The sequence below is a fragment of the Pleurodeles waltl genome, chromosome 12, assembly GCF_031143425.1.
Source record: "Pleurodeles waltl isolate 20211129_DDA chromosome 12, aPleWal1.hap1.20221129, whole genome shotgun sequence".
NCBI classification, from domain to species: Eukaryota; Metazoa; Chordata; class Amphibia; order Caudata; family Salamandridae; genus Pleurodeles; species Pleurodeles waltl.
The window spans coordinates 589,307,716-589,325,592 of record NC_090451.1 but is presented as its reverse complement, the minus strand read 5'-3'; the positions used below and the strand labels follow the sequence as shown (position 1 = coordinate 589,325,592).

At 47.0% G+C, this 17,877-nt stretch overlaps 1 protein-coding gene across 3 annotated transcripts in view; it reads right to left on the bottom strand.

Moving 5' to 3' along the window:
- DUSP23 (dual specificity phosphatase 23) overlaps positions 1-17,877 on the bottom strand; it is a 145,314-nt gene that overhangs the window by 25,979 nt on the left and 101,458 nt on the right. For all 3 annotated transcript variants that reach the window (XM_069217757.1, XM_069217760.1, XM_069217758.1), the window contains one exon: positions 7,725-7,795. The gene's annotated coding sequence lies outside the window, so the exon portion shown is untranslated. The remainder of the gene's footprint in view (positions 1-7,724; positions 7,796-17,877) is intronic.

The following is a 17,877-nucleotide window of genomic DNA, read 5'->3' as shown; positions in this document are numbered from 1 at the left end:
CCCTCCTTGCATAAGCCAGTCTACACCGATTCAGGGATCCCCCCAGCCCTGCTCTGGCGTGAAACTGGACAAAGGAAAGGGGAGTGACCACTCCCCTGACCAGCACCTCCCAGGGGAGGTGCCCGGAGTTCCTCCAGTGTGTCCCACACCTCTGCCATCTTGGATGCAGAGGTGTGAGGGCACAATGGACAGCTCTGAGTGGCCAGTGCCAGCAGGTGACGTCAGAGACCCCTCCTGATAGGTGCTTACCTTTCTCTGTAGCCAATCCTCATCTGTGGGCTATTTTGGGTCTCTCCTGTGGGTATCTCACCAGATAACGAATGCAAGAGCTCACCAGAGTTCCTCTGCACTTCACTCTTCGACCGCTGACTGCTCCAGGACGCCTACATAACCGCAACAAAGTAGCAAGAAGACTACCAGCAACATTGTAGTGCCTCATCCTGCCGGCTTTCTCAACTGTTTCCTGGTGGTGCATGCTCTGAGGGCTGTCTGCCTTCACCCTGCACTGGAAGCCAAGAAGAAATCTCCAGTGGATCGACGGAATCTTCCCCCTGCTAACGCAGGCACCAAACTTCTGCATCACCGGTCCTCTGGGTCACCTCTCATCCTGACAAGCGTGGTCCCTGGAAGACAGGAGCTGGGTCTAAGTGTCTTCGACAGTCCAGTGGCCCTTCTGTCCAAATTTGGTGGAGGTAAGTCCTTGCCTCCCCACGCCAGACAGTAATCCTGTGTACTGCGTGAACTGCAGCTGCTCGGGCTTCTGTGCACTTTTGCAAGACTTCCTTTGTGCACAGCCTAGCCCAGGTCCCCAGCACTCCGTCCTGCATTGCCCAACTGAGTTGGACTCCGATGTCGTGGGACCCTGCTTTGTGACTCTGAGTCGACCGCTGTCCTCAGATCTTCTAAGTGCCTGTTCAGGTGCTTCTGTGGGTGCTGCCTGCTTCAGCGTGGGCTCTCTGAGTTGCTGTTCGCCCCCTCTGTCTCCTCCTCCAAGGGGCGACCTCCTGCTCCTTCCTGGGCCCTAGCAGCAACCAAAAATCCTCAACCGCGACTCTTGCAGCTAGCAAGGCTTGTTTGCGGTCTTTCTGCGTGCATGGAAACAACTCTGCATCCTCCAGCACGCAGTGGGACATCTTCTGACCAAAGGAGAAGTTCCTGGCACCTTCCGTTGTTGCAGAATCTTCGGCTTCTTCCACCCGGAGGCAGCCCTTTTGCACCTTCATCTGGAGATTAGTGGCTCCTGCGCCCCCCCCCAACCCCCCACCCCCCAACACTTGCGTGACTCTTGAACTTGGTCACCTTCCTTTACAGGTCCTCAGGTCCAGGAATCCGTCTTCAGTGCTTTGCAGTCAGTTGCTGTCCTTGCAGAATCCCCTATCATGACTTTACGGTCTTTCTGGGGTAGTAGGGTAACTTTACTCCTACTTTTCAGGGTCTTGGGGTCGGGTATTTTGGACACCCTTAGTGTTTTCTTACACTCCCAGCGACCCTCTACACACTACACTAGGCCTGGGGTCCATTTGTGGTTCGCATTCCACTTCTGGAGTATATGGTTTGTGTTGCCCCTAGGCCTATTTCTCCCTATTGCATTCTATTGCGATTCTACATTGTTTGCACTACTTTTCTAACTGTTACTTACCTGATTTTGGTTTGTTTGCATATAATTTGTGTGTATTACTTAGGGAGTGTATCCTCTGAGATACTTTTGGCAAATAAGTAAAGTACCTTTATTTTTGGTAACTCTGAGTATCGTGTTTTCCTATGATATAGTGCTATATGATATAAGTGGTATAGTAGGAGCTTTGCATGTCTCTTAGTTCAGCCTAAGCTGCTCTGCTATAGCTACCTCTATCAGCCTAAGCTGCTAGAACACCTCTATTCTACTAATAAGGGGTAAATGGACCTGGCACAAGGTGTAAGTACCATAAGCTACCCACTATAAGCCAGACCATCCTCCTACACAAGCCTATCGATGTTCCCTTCCATCTCTATCTTTACTTCACGATGATGAGTTTTACGGCATGTGATTTGACACCTATCCAATCCTATTGTGTCAATGTTGTTTAGCTCTAACAACAAACCATGGGTTCTATTTAGTCTTTAGCTATGGGCTTCTGATTCGTATGCCTATCGAAAACCCGACTATAGCACTTTCCTCACTTGGCAATAAGGCCTTGCATCCTGTCTCAAAAAGCATCCTCTATATCCATGAAATCTGGCAGAAAAACTGCTATTCACTTAAAATTTTTGATTGTTGCTTCATGTTTTCATTTCAAATTATCTTCTCCCTTTCGCATGCTCTGCATGCCATTTGTCTGGACACAACTTTCTCTATATCTCTTGCATGTTTGCCTTAATCTCTATTAATGGATTTGTGCTGTTGCACACAACTCATTTAAAAGATCACAACCCCTCATTTTGAAAAAGAAAACATTACCTGGGCAACCTAACAACATCTACCCTCCTCTAACTCATTTAATAATCCGACCAAACATCTGCATGAACTCATAAACTTTCCCCAGCCACCAGTAATAAGAACACTTAGCTGCCATTATTCCGGTCTACCACAAAGAAACTGGAGTGCTACATGGAAGGGTTGGCATGAGCATGCACGACTAATCCCTATAACCAAGAGTAACCAATAACATGGCACTAACCACTAAGTTTGAGTACCAGTGCAGCATGCTTGTCAGTGTAAATTGCTTCATCTTCTTGCCATGGATAAAAACACTACTCAAATGTACTTACAATATGTTACAATTCACTTCAGTAGGACTGTCTTGCCACACAGTCTGCTCTCTGCTATCCCCTACAATCCGCAGATTTCACTCTGTGTAGATGATACTGGGTAATAATGCCTGACTAGACCATCTTTTTTCTTCAGTATTTCTATATCTGTTCGATAAGTATGTATGATGTAGGATCCTTAATGTTCCCAAACTGCGGGGGTGTGGCGAACAAGATGACTGACAGGATGTGCCTTTAGAGAGCTTCGTCTTCTTTCTGCCTTATACTGCACCATCCTGCTGCCATGGGCGCTCTACACGGTCTGATGGTGTCAGGAAATCATCTAAAACCACTCAACAGCTCCGGGGTGCTCAGAATCGCAATTGAGGGGCATGCACTCATCCAGTAGCTATGGCAGCCTCCTGGGCCTGATAATGAATGGTGGTGCCATGAGGCCCGGCATGACTGGAATCAGGAGCTGTCCCGCTGAGTTTCGAAGACTGACTGGGATCAAAGAAACAACATGACTGGGACCAACCAGGATTGGAGGTGGGGGTGACCTCCCTGACTGGGGGCCGCGGGAACTCAAAGAAGTGCAGATTGCACACCTCATGGCTCAATGCAGCAGAGCCGCATGGTGAGGTCCTCTGAGCAATGCCTGACGAAGCAGGAGACCAAACTGACTGCACACAACAGTGGTGGACCCCGGAGGGATCCTCAAGTGGAGAGGACCTCTAGCTGCTGAGAAGGGTGCTGAGAACTAATATAGACGAGACTGTACCCTGATCGACAGCACACAGAACCGCAACCCCAGTGAGAGGTGCAGAAGCAGCATAAGACTGCCGGAACGGAGCTGCAAACATCATTCAGGTACCCCGACTGGAGGGCCCTCACTCCCGCTAACACCGACTACCAAGACGGCGCACGCAACGAGGGCTCATTGGAGATGATCACAGGGACAGGGCTTCATGACAGTTACTGCACTGAAGTCCTAGGTGCAGGTCAGCCTGCTGGACCATATTAGACTACAGGGTCCTGGGGCTTGAGAACTGCGACCGACTCCCTGGCTCGACCCTAGTGGTCCCCTATTCTATTGGGTATTGGAATGTTTGAGTGATGTCTGCCCAGACTGTTCCTTTTTTCTTTCTCCCCCCTCCTCCTTCCGAGTGCCATAAGTGAGAACTCTGAGAGACAGGCCTGCCCGCAGGCGAATAACTCTGGTAATGAGGGCAGCCCTGTGGCAGCTGATGGGTGGCAGGTGACTGGAATGGAGAGGAATGCAACAGCCTCTCCGGATATGAATCTTGAAAACACGTATTGGCAAAAGACATGGTCTGTTCTTTGCTGACCCCATGAGTGCCTGAGAGTACAGAGTAACAGACACTGGAGCAGGGCAGGGAGGTGAGCTGGTGGCATAGTAGAGTCCTAGGGTCAGGAGAGCCATGAATCCACTTGAATCCAGCACCTGAAGAGACCGGGTGCCCAATTATGTGCGCACAACTGCAGACCGGGGGCTGAATTGGAGAACAACCTGTGCTGCCTTTCATCACCCCACTGACTGGAACCACCCCAACATTGATCCTCTTCTCTGCCCCTGTGGACTGCTCCATTGGCGGAAGGTCACTTGAACTGTGATTACACTCCTCTGCTTGGGCCTTAAGATGGGGAAAGATAGACCCCAGAGGCAAGCACAGGATAACACTGTCACACAATATCCGAGTGGGGGATGTAATCTACCTAGTGTCCACCTAAGTTGGTGACACTCTATTCGATCTTACTGGTCTGAGAGAGTCTTTACCTTTGCTCTCGTTGCGGTTGGATGAATTAGGGGAGCTTACTGGTGTACAGATCAACCAACACATCCCTGGCGTTCCCTCGAGGCTGGTGGCAGCGGCGTATCCTGCTACTCTACCATTGTTGCCCTTCGGTTCGGGAAATTGAAACGTTCCGATAGCTGGGGATCATTGTGGCATCCATGGGACAACAATGGAAGACAGAATTGCGGAGTTCTTGAGCACCTCAATGCAATTCGGGAAAACCCTACCACTGTCTCTAATGGGACAGGTGTCAGTGGCAAAGATGATGTCCCTGCCACGATGCCTATACACACTGCAGCATTCGCTCAACACACTTCCTAGATGAAACTTTAAGTAACTGAACTCTCTGCTCATGATGCCTATATGGGCGAGAGGCACAGGTAGGATCGCCCGTGAATTCCTATACTAGATCGCACTGGAAGGAGGGCTTGCAGTCTCAAACCAGAATTCTATTATCTGACCTCCTGATTGCAATATGTGGTCCACTGGCTGTCGGAAGGGGAGAACTGGGAGAAGGCCCTGCTGGCAGAGGAGACATGTTGCATTGCGTTGCTTCAGCTGCTGCATTCTGGTGGGTAGGTTTGAGCGCCAGTCGCATACATTATCAAACATAGTGCATTCTTATGAGAATGAGTCATGAAGGTGGTGTTGGGGAGGTCCCCTTTTGCCGGAGAGTTTACCTTCTGGGACCTGTCATCCTTCCGTAATCTTGCAGAGTCAGTAGATGTTACAACATGGCAGGGAGGTAGATGTGAGACCCTTGGTAACCTATATCTGACTGAGAGCTATCTCTTTCGAAGCAACCCAAGAGGCCTTTGATGTAGGGAATGGCCAGCTCTTAACAAATGCCAGCATAGCTACCATAGTTCAGGACTTGTGGCCCACGAATCTGACTACCCCGCCTTCTCGACGCTGTCCCGAATGCTTTAGAGCATGGTCGAGCCGGACACCCGATTACACATTTGTACAAAGCCATGCTAACTGATAATCCCAGGACCTCCTTTCCAGCCACGGCTGCAGAGGAGGAAGAACTAGGGTTGTCACTTGCGGATGTGCAATGGAACAGGACCTGATCACTGGTCTGGACGGTGTCCTGTAAAGCACGATTTCAGCTAAAACACTTCAATTACTTGCACCCGTATGTATTTCACCCCTGCATTGTTACACAGGATAGACCCCACAAGGACGGGCACATTCCATCGATGACAGGAACGAGAGGTCTCCTTTTTGCATCTGGAATGGCAGTGCCCTCCAGTCAGTACTTTTTGGAGCAGCGTCTGGTGACAGCGTGTGGCACCTGCATAGAATGGAATATGGTTGTATGCCTTTTGGGAGACATTAAGAAACGTAAAGGCAGCAAGATGGAATTTAAATTCCTCCAATTGCTCCTATTATTAGCAAAAAAGAGGGTCACAATCACATTGATGGGACAGGCTGTAGTCTGGATGGCTGGATCAGAGATGTTAAAGAAAGGGCAGTAGCTGAGGAGGTTCAACTTTGCAAGTGTAGACAGGATGACAATGTGGCAGAAGACCTGCAGGTCTGTGAGGAGATACTGACCAAATTCGAGAGTGGGGAGGGAGGGTCACGGGAGGGGTCCTCAGAGGATAAGGAGTGAGCATTTCTTGTATTGAGTGTTGTACTGGTTGTAACACAAGGACGGAAGAGTACTGGGGGACATAATTACATGTGGTACCTAATATAATGGTCCTTGATCAGCGGGGACTTATTTCTACTGCATATCAACTAAATGGGAATGACTGTTATGTTAATAATTGGTTAACTATATTGCCACTTTTTGTGGTGAAAACAATAAAAAAAATGTCTATTACATTTTTTCCCCCAAACTGCACTGTATGTGGTTATCGCCAAGTTAACACAATTGGCTATATGCTCTTCTTAGTCTCCAGCTCTGGCTCTGCCCTCAAGCTAGGATTTCTACCCTCAGTTCCAATGGCATTTACTCGGGGAAAACCCTATACCCCGTTTAAATAAATGTTGCAGAGTTCTAGCAATACAACTTTGTGTTCTGTGCTGACTGCAGGATTACTTCCTGTCACAAGTTTGTATGTTGTAGGCTCCCCGAGTTCCAGAGTTCAACTTATATGGTACAGTGATCCATGTTAACTGAACTATAACAACTGAGTCCCCAGCTCTTTATTTGTTCTCATTGTGACATTTTGTATATTCTGGGACCCTTTGATGCCCAGGCTGCACGCCATGCCAATGAACTCTGACAGACATTTAGACTAGTATTTTCCAGCTTTTCTTTAGTGGTGTTTGAGATCCATGGTAACTCATGGACACTGGCAGCTGACGATTGACTCTCAGCCTCTAGCCTAGCCTCATCTTATTATCTTAGGAAAACGTCTACTAAACAAGTTTTATGTTGTGTGCTCTGTGAGATACCCAGACATTCTGAATTATGGCTGTTGCTTGATTCATATAAAGGAAACTACATACTATTGAATCTTCAGCTCCATCTTGATCTCCTGCTGCAATTATTCCTTGTGCTGCATTTCTTGATGTATGCTTGCTCACATCAGAGGTCTCTCTTTGTGTAGCTGACACTAATGAACCTTACACTACATTCAGACCTAGACTGTGACACTGACTTGACAACTAAGAGAGTAAATTCTAAGCAAAAGTGCTTTACATGTTTCTCCCTGCTGCAAGGACTTTGAGGAGTTCAACAACGTTTCCAGATGTAAGCCTGAAAACTCCAACAGGCACATTTTCCATGCATAATCCTAGCGAATATTAATGAGTTCCATTTTAGCATAAACATACATATGTATACCTGCTCATGAGAAAATCTACAGAGAAAGTGCACTTGATAACTAGCTTTTCTTTCTTCTCCTTATGGAGGACCCTCTTCCACAGCACACCTAACCCTTTCAAAGAGTGTTTTCCTCCCACCCTGGAAAAGGTTTTACATTGGCCTTGTGAGGATTGATAATTATGAATACCAATAAACATTTCTGTTTGCACATGTACAGAAACACACATGACATTTCAGCCCTGGAACACTCAACGTCTGCTGTATATATATGCTCAGTCCAACATATGCTTACTCCAAACTCCTGAGTGAGTAAATCATTCACAAGCCACCTTTTGCATGTGCACCCCGACATACTGATGAAAAGAAAAGAGCGCATAACATTTTGACACTGACAATACCTGGTAGGATTAACCTAGTTGTACTGTGTAGTTGTCACACCACTTTCAATCACAAGATGTTTCCTCTGCAACTAAGGGAAGGAAGAGAACAAAATCATAATCAGAACACCGAGACACCCATAACTATGCTAAAAGCATAACTCACGACATTGCTGGCATAGTCAAAACCCTACTTTAATGAGAAAGCTGGCATTAACAGACCTTTACATATGCAGAGAATATAAACATCCAAATAGTTGACATGAATAGAGCCCTGGTATAATCAGAGTATGGACTAACCATAGAGGCGGCAAAATCAGAGCTTTGATAAAATCTAAACAATGCCATAACCTGAGGTTGTTTTTTTTATTAAAGATCTGATATACAGGCTTCCCCACTACACTTCAAAGGCTGCACTTAGAATCAGTGAGAGGTTACAAGGTATGGGCCTTTTCACTTTACAGGAAGGAGATGGGGCTTATAGAAGAATCACAAAGAGTAGGACTGGAGCCCTGGGCCAACCTTTTCATGCATACATTATTGTGGCTGATATGCAGATGGGTAGCCTGGTCACTCCCCAGGCTTGTGCTGTGGTTCTAGCAGCTTGGGTGTCGCTCATGATATGAAATACTGCTCTCAAGAGGAAGAGAGGGCAAAACAGTGGGGACTACAATAGGAAGCAGGACAACAAACTTAAAAAAATCAGACTCGTAGACTTTATGCAGTGGTGAGTTGTGACCCCGTATGGCAGGAGAGGCCGCCACTGAGGACGCTGTTGTGTCGAATGAGCCGGAGTCCATGTTCAGTGAGGATATGGTATGCCACAGGGCGTCACCGGGAGCAACAAGGCAGGTAACCTGATCGACAGCACCCCGCTGGACAAGTGAGGTTACGATGGGAGCACCTGTGCACCGTTATCAAGACGAGGGATCTGCTTTAGAATAGTTGCATCACTTACACTGCAAGGAGAAGCCACAAGGAACTTCCAGTCGCTTCAGTGGCGCAATCGCACGTGAGAACCTCTGCGCCTGCTGAGTGCAACTCACCTGGGTCACATGCGATAAAATCAACTGATTCAGCCGCTACCCCTCCAAGTGCCTGTGGAATGGGAATGCTCAGGAACTCCGGACTCTCCAAACCTGCAAGAGTGGGTAAGACTAATTTTGGGCCATTTGGCCATGGAGGAACTTGCTTGCAAGTTAGCGCTGTAGCGCTGGATCACTACTGACTTTAAAATACAGCCAGAGTGGACTCTTCAGACTCTGACAACTAGTGGGGATTACCCTGAATGTTGCCTATTGTGAATGGGGGGATAACCACTATCACTAGGAGCAAGGAGGGAGTTGAACTCTGTAAACTGCCTAAAGCGACACCAGAGCCTTGAACTCAACGGGGAGTGTGCAGTTGTTTATTAACATTGTATTTCCCTTTGTGTAATTAGCAGTAAAAGAGAATACTTCTTTTATCACAAAAGTAAGCAGTTGACTGGACAATTATTTATTGCTGCATGCATGTTAAGCATGTGTTCTCCTCCTTGTATCCACCTCCTCATGAGGAAGCCTTGGACTGCTCAGACCACGCTATTCCTGAGAGGCAAATGCTGCAATTGTACTGCTCAGGGTCCATAGTAAGTCAGACCTTGGACATCAGGAGTAAAAGGCCTCAACCCCCTTGGTAGGGACCAGTAACCCCTCCAGGCCCTGTGGCCCTATGAACAGGGTTCTAACGCAAGCTGACAGCTGTGTCAACTCCTGAAAAGGACAAATAAAGTTGTTACTTCAAGGTATCAAAATAATTATTACACTAAACCTAACTTGATGCCCATATCATATTAAATGTAACTTTTGAGTAAAAGCAACTTTTTTTAAAGTCGTCATTCTGTTGCCCAAGTTATCCAGTGGTCATTCACTGATGCTAGCCACAAGACAGCCTTCTGCCCTCCTGGGAAGAAATGTGAACGACTCCCAGGAAAGGAAACATTAAAGACCTGCTCCTGAAAGAGCTGACTCGTCTCCCTGGCAGGAAGTCACACAGGATGTGAGCCCAAAAGGAGAGCTTCAAAAGAGAAGCCGCCTTTGATGGGCACATGGTGAACACATATGAGAGGGTCTGCCCTCTTTTTCTGGTAAACAGGCTGTAGTCAGGGACACAGAAGGGAAAACAGTTACTAAACCTGTTTTCCCATGAGTGTGTAGCCCTCAGGCAGTCACACCTCTACAATGGGCTACCAAGCTCCACACACTGAGAAAAGGGTTCTGCCATCTTGCAAGTGGGTAGAATATTGCATTCAGGAATAGCTAGATGTCAAACATTTTGGGAAGTCATCAGCAGGGGGAGGGGACACGGTAGCCCACTGACTAGTAACCACTGCATCCCCTAGGCCATTTTCTAACAGTCAGACCTCAGAACATATCTGAACGGGAGAGAAGGTAGAATAAGTACTGCTCTGCTGCTCCCAGGACGTGGCAACGAGAATCTGTAGCAAAGAAGGATTGCACCTACTGCTCCTTGACTAGTAAAGATAAGGCTGTGCTAGCTCAGGGGAAGGTTGACCCCTGACCCCCAGACAGAAGAGGTAAACTAAGAGTCATTTGGCTAACTTCCTATGAAATCTCAAGGCCACAAAAGCTGAAGGAGTCCACCTAGGATAGACAGTAGCCACAATTGCTTGATCGCCACTGAACACCGATGTGCAGCCGTGGAAACAGAGTCCCAACACTCAAAAGTTGCACCCAAGTCTGCTAGATCCAGGAGAGTTGTAGGAGTGCACTTAGGTTGCCCAAGAAAGGCACTAGCCTTCACCAAAGGGAATCAATGGTTTTGTTGTGACTGAAGACCAGAAGTTTAATGGCATTTGGTCTTTTGCTGGACCCATCAGATCTTCGAGGGACATCCACCACGGTGGCCAAAGTCACCCCACCAAAACTGTGAACCAAGAAGTAGCCCCAGCAAGCCCCACATCAACCACACAGCATTCTAAAGCATCTTCAGCATCCTGTATCCTTTGCATCAGGACCATTCGAATGATGTCTGTGGTGGTTCATCTATTAATCCTGGAAATGGACTTGAGACTGCTTTGGTGACAATGTAACTGTTCTACAAATCCTCACTGGCCGCATTGACCTGCTCCCTGCTGCAGTTGGTTGCCCAAAGCAGGTCGGAGTACCTAAGCACAACTTTATAAACTTTTAAAAAGTTTTTGGTAACAGGAGTAGTTGCCAAGGATAATTTACATTTTGAGTGAGGGCAGTGTTTCAACTCTTACTTAAAAATGTATATCTCCTGAACCCTCCTGTGGATTCTGTTCATTTTGGTGTGTAAAACTCACAAACTATGAGATCTGTTTTTATAAATTGGTGTCTGATTTCTTGTGTTGGGTACTTTTCTTTTTTTATTGTTTTGGTACTTCTAAATGCTCTATGCATGTTCCTTTGAAGAAGCCTGACTGCTCAAAGCCACAGCTACACAGGGATGTGCTAAAGGTTTTACAAATAGGCCTGCCTGATCTCAAGACAGTAATGTGAGTGTATTACACAGTGAGATCCAACACTCACACCACATAATACACCACTTTCTTCAAAGGGCGCCTAGCCTTGTGTTTAGCAGTACCAGACAACAGATAAATCAGAAACCACTACTAATCCACCAAGTTGACATCTAAGAAAGAGTTTTTAAAGGTTTTCCAAGTTCTGAGTCTGTAAGGCACCATTTTCCTAGTTTACCAACTTTTTTAAAAGATTGGAAAAGTCTTTGAAAGTTTGAAAAAGTTTGGTTAAAGTCTACTGGAGTCGCAAAGAGTTTGAAAAACATGGAGCTCAACTTGGCCACCCTGTCCACATTGAAAAACCAATGAGTTGAATGTTCTTTGAAGGACTAAGAAATGCGTTTGGGCATCTTTGCAAAGAAGGAGGATATGGAAAAACTCTCAGGGCTTGGGAAGAAGCCCAGAGAGCCCAAGCACTACTTGAAAGTGAAATAATCCAAGACAGTGGAGGAGAAGAGGATGACACGGAGGTCGTTGTAGAAGTGGTTGGAGAGGAAAACAACAGCTTAGCCCCCATCATCAGTCACGGAACCTCTCTACATTTGAGAGAAAAAAAGAGTAATACCTCAGAAAGGAACCTCGAGGAACAAGTTAGCCCCCTACAGTTGGAAGAAAAGACACTGGCCGTGGAGGAAAGAAAACTGGCCAGTGAGGAGATAAAGGTCAAGATGAACTTGATGTATGAAGGACAGGGTGGCGGCAAAAAGATCAGAGGTAACTGTGAGGGGTCCCATGATCCCAGATTGCCCAAGGGTGCTGTTCCTAAATACGTTGAGGGGGATGACATTGATAAGTGGCTGACATCCTGTGAGACAGCTTTAGGAATGAGGAAGGTGGGTGCCCAATACTGGGAATCCATGTTGTGGGAACTAGTTCCAGTAGTTGGGAGGGACAGGCTCCTAACACTTGCGGAGGAAGTGGTAGAGTCCTATCCATACATGATGGAGGTGCTGACTGAACTGGTTGGGCTCCCCCCTGAAGAATACAGACAGATGTTTTGGAACACACACACTACGGGGCAACACAGACATGAGTGGGCTTTGTGGATGCATCAGAAAAGTCCCTGGCAGGCTGTATCAAGGGTAACGGAGTGAACAATAATGAAAAGGCTTTACAATTTAATAGTATAAGAACATTTACTCACTAACTTCATCAGAGAAGTTACACCCGCACCTGGTGGATTCCAAGCTATCTAGCCCTAGAGAGCTGGGTAAGACGGCTGATTGAGTGCTCAAGAAGTCCGGTGGAGGTGATCCTAAGAAATGGGGCAGGCCTCCCTTCAGGGGAAAGACGTGGGCAAAGACAAGAAAGAAAGCGACCCATAAAGAGTCCCAAAAGAATACCCAAGGAGGGGGTCCTGGAGCTACATCCCTATCCAAGGAGAGGAGCTACCTGGGAAAAGATTATGACCCTTTAAAGTAAGAGCAGTGTATGACTCATCAGCTAGGGCACAAGAGGGGAGATACTGTGTGCACCAAAACAGCACTTTCTGGTGACCATCCCAAAGGCACTGTTAGTGTAGGGATAGGGGTGGAAATTGTTCCTGTGAATTCTAAAGGGTACATAGAAGACATCTATCTGCCTTGGATGGGGGAGGGGGAGAGGGAGAGGGAGGAATTGAACCCTTGACTTACTGGCCTCTAAGCATGAAGAAGTATAGGCAGTGGCAAGAAACAATGGGGTTGAAGTTAAGGCTCGGAGGGATACAGGTGCCAGCAAAACCATGGTCATGGCTTTGCTGGTTTCCCCAGACCATATAATTCCAGATGAGGTGCACCAGATTAGCAACTCTGACAATGATACAAAGTCCCGTCCCACGACTATGGTGGACTTTGAGTAGGGAGATGCTGTAGGAGGCTGGCCTGGTTTGTAGTGGGTACCTTGGGTACGTACACATTATACTAGGTCCAGTTATCCCTTATTAGTGAAATAGTAGTGTTCTATCAGCTTAGGCTGATAGAGGTAGATATAGCAGAGCAGCTTAGGCTGAACTAGGGGACATGCAAAGCTCATGCAATACCACTTATAGTTACACAGTACCTTTACACAAGTAAAGACAATACTCAGTGTTACCAAAAATAAAGGTATTTATTAGGGTGACACAGTACCAAAAATATCTTCGAGACAATGCTCCTTCTGGAGGTAAGCATTATACACAATATATATACTAGACACCAAAATTAGACAAATAATTAGTCATAGGATAGTGCAAACAATAGGAAATGTTATAGAATGTAATGGGAGAAAATAGGTCTGGGGCAACACAAACCATATACTAAGAAAATGGAATGCGAATCATGAATTCCCCCCTAGACAAGTGTAGTGTGTGGGCAGAATCGCTGGGAGGGTAAGAATACAGTAAAGGTAAGTAAATTACCCCACCAAAAAGCACAGAAAAGCAGGAGTAAAGTACTTCAAGTTTCTTTAGGACACACTACACCTTGTGATTGGGATTTTGCAGCAGCCAATGAAGTCTGCAAACGACAACTCCTGGATTCCTGGACCTGAAGACCTGCAAAAGAAGGGGACCAAGTCCAAAAGTCGAAGGAAGTTCCAGGAAGCGCTGGAGCCCCGTCAACCCGGAAGAGGGTGCAAAAGAAGAGTCCCTGGTTAGTCAAAGACTGCAGGAACGCACCCTAGGATATGCCAGCGGATTCCTGCGTGATGCAAAGGATGTCCCACGATGTGAAGATGGTTGCAGATGTGATTTCGTGTTTGAAGTCGCCAACAAGCCTTGATTACGACAAAAGTGCGTTTTGCGTCAAAATGGTGCTGGCTGGACCCAGGAGGGACCTGGAGGCCTCAACTCTGTGTGAGGAGGAAGAGGGGGCTCTCAGCATTTTAGAGAACCCTCAGGATGCCAGACAGCACCCATGGGAGTCCCAGGACACAGGTACAAAGGAGGTGCAAAACGTTGTTGGTGCAGCACAGCAAAAGGAAGGTCCCACGCCGCCAGAGAACAACTCAGCGAGTTGCACATCGTCGGATGGAGTGCTGGGGACCTGGGCCAGGCTGTGCACAAAGGAATTTTGCAAATAGTGCACAGAGGCCTCAGGAGGTGAAAAAGGCGCAGTACACAGGGGTACCGTCGCTCTCAGAGAAGGCAATGTCTTATCTCCTCCAAACTGTGTCACAGGACCACAGGAAAGTCTCTGTCGATAGGGTCCAACCTCTGTGTCCTTAGGAGCACGCTAGTCGCTGTGAGAGGAGTCCAAGGGTACCGGTCGTCGTCTTAGAAGGTGCCTGGGGAGTGACTCCGTCACCCCACGGGAGATTTCTTCGGTCCTTCTGGTGCAGGATGAAGACAGGGAGTCCCCAGAGTGTGCACACCGTGGAAACTGTTGCAGTTGCTGGCTGGAGCTGAAGTTGCAGAGGAAAAGTATCCCTTGTGGATACTTTGTTGCTGTTACAGCGGTTCCTGGAGCACGCTGCGGTTGATCCGAGGAAGATGAAGTAGTTGCAGAGGATTCCTGAAGGAAACTTGCAAGCAGAATCTGAAGAGAACCCATAGAAGAGACCCTAAATAGCCCTGAGAGGGGGATTGGCTACCTTATTAGGTATGGACCTATCAGGAGGGGTCTCTGATGTCACCTGCTGCCACTGGCCACTCAGAGGCCTCCAGAGTGCCCCCACACCTTGCAAAGCAAGATGGCTGAAGTCTGGGACACACTGCAGGAGCTCTGGGCACCACCACCAGGGTGGTGATGGACAGGGGAGTGGTCACTCCACTTTCCTTAGTCCAGTTTTGCGCCAGAGCAGGGGACAAGGGGTCCCTGAACCAGTGTAGACTGGCTTATGCAAGGAGGCCACAATCTGTGCCCTTCAAAGCATTTCCAGAGGCTGGGGAGGCTTCCCCTCCCCAGCCTGTAACACCTATTTCCAAAGGGAGAGGGTGTAACGCCCTGCTCTCAGAGGAAATGGTTTGTTCTGCCTTCCTGGGACTGGGCTGCCCAGGATGGCAGAACCCTGTCTGTGAGGTGGCAGCAGCTGCAGTGCAAGCCTCAGAGAGCTGGATTGGCAGTACTAGGGGTCCATGGTGGAGCCCCCAGGATGCATAGAATTGGCTCCCCAATACCAGATTTGGAATGGGGGGACAATTCCATGATCTTAGACATGTTACATGGCCATATTCGGAGTTACCATTGTGAAGCTACATATAGGTATTGACCTATATGTAGTGCACGCGTGTAATGGCATTCCCACACTCACAAAGTCCCGGGAAATGGCCCTTAACTATGTGGAGGCACCTTTGTTAGTGCAAGGGTGCCCTCACACTTAGCAACTTTGCACCTAACCTTCAGTAAGTTAAGGTTAGACATATAGGTGACTTATAAGTTACGTAAGTGCAGTGAAAATGGCTGTGAAATAACGTGTGCATTATTTCACGCAGGCTGCAATGGCAGGCCTGTGTAAGGGTTTGTCTGAGCTCCCTATGTGTGGAAAAATAAATGATGCAGCCCTTTTGGATCTCCTGGAACCCCAATGCCCTGGGTACCTAGGTACCATATACTAGGGACTTATAAGGGGGGTCTAACGTGCCAATTGAAATTGGTAAATGAAGTCACTGTCCTACAGTGACAAATTTTAAAGCAGAGAGAGCATATGCATTTACGTTCTGGTTAGCAGAGCCTCAGTGACACAGTCAAGCACTATACAGACACACACATTAGGCCATAAACTATGAGCAGTGGGGTCCTGACCAGCTGGACCCCAGTGAGACAGGCAAAAAACATACTGACATACAGGTAAAAAAAATGGGGGTAACATGCCAAAGAAGATGGTACTTTCCTACAGGCACCCCGGAATTCAAAGATGTGCAAATAACCACTGCTTCTCAACACCTTATCTTGTTCCCATTTTGGAAATACAAAGATTTTCTCAATACTTATTTTTCACTCTTTATATTTCAGCAAATGAATTGCTGTATATCCGGTATAGAAGGAAAAGCCATTGCAAGGTGCAGCTCATTCACTGGCTCTGGGTACCTAGAGTTCTTGATGAACCTACAAGCCCTATATATCCCCGCAACCAGAAGAGTCCAGCAGACGTACCAATATATTGCTTTCAAAAACCTGACATCGCAGGAAAAAGTTACAGAGTAAAACGTGGCGAAAAATGGCTGCTTTTTTCACCTCCATTTCAATATGTTTTTAATTCAGCTGTTATTTACTGTCGGAAAAACTTGTAGGATCTACACAAATTACCCCTTGCTGAATTCAGAAGTTTGTCTACTTTTCAGAAAGGTTTAGCTTTCTAGGATCCAGCATTGGTTTTACCCCCATTTCTGTCACTAACTGGAAGGAGGCTGAAAGCACAAAAAATAGTAAAAATGGGGTATTTCCTAATAAAATGCCAAAATTGTGTTGAAAAATTGGGTTTTCTAATTCAAGTCTGCCTGTTTCAGAAAGCCGGTGATTTTAGCACCTGCAATTTTCAAGGAAAAAACCACAAGCCTTTTTCGGCAGCCCTTTTTCCCCATTGTTGTGAAGAAAAAAACCTGACATTCTTGCTGTATTTTATTAATTTCTTGGTCTCCTTCAGGGAAACCCACAAAGTCTGGGTACCTTGAGAATCCCTAGGATGTTGGAAAAAAAGGATGCAAATTTGGCGTGGGTAGCTTATGTGGACAAAAAAGTATGAGGGCCTAATCACAAACTTCTCCAAATAGCCAAAAAAAGGCTTGGCACCTGAGGGGGAAAAGGCCTGGCAGCGAAGGGGTTAAGCATCAAAATAGTCCTCAGTTTTTAAAAATGGCCATCTGGGCATATTTAGCACCACACCCAAAGGTCCAGGAGTTTATGGAGACCACTTGGGGGTTCAGAACTCACTCAGGCTGGGTCCAAGTGTGGGTTCAAGATGATGCAAGGGTGTTACAGCCCTGAGGCTATGAACAGGAGGCCTGCAAATCTAGTCCTGAAGTCCTTCTAAAGTCCTGGGTGCAGGTGAAGATGCAGCAGATCACAGCAGCAGGCAGTCCTCTGACAGTCCTTCCGCAGGTCCAGTAGTGAACTAGAGAGAGGGTCTGAGAGCCCTATTTTTATACCCTGGTGCACTGCTCCTAGAAGGTGGGAGAAGTTTCCAGAAGGGTTCTTTTAAGGTCCAGGAGTTTCCTGCCTCACCTGCCCTGGTTCCAAGCTGGTTGCAGTGACAATACAGGGTTGCTAAGCCTATTGTGAGGAGAATAGGCGCAGTCTATTCAGCTTTAAGCGGGGCTGTGCTTAGCTCCACTACCCATCAAGTCAGTTAATGGGCCATTCAGGCTTTGCTAATCCCCCTAATGTGTGACTGTATGGGGTGAATTCACAAAGTCTCAGCTGTCAGTTACACCTAGTCATGTGACCTAAGGCAGGCTGCAGGCACCGAGGGTTAAGTTCAGGAAAATGCCAACTTTCAAAAAGTGGCATCTGCAAACTTGTAATGATAAACCCTCTTTAATGCTAAAGTGGAGTTTATCATTACATGTTGATAGATACCAAACATGACATATCTACCAGCTCTGGTTTAGGAATGACAGCTTACTAAATGTAGTAAGGAATCCCCTGTGTTGTCTTAAGAGAAAGATAGGCCTCACAGTATTGAAAAACGAATTCAGTAGTTTTTCACTACTAGGACATGTAAGCATTAAAAGTA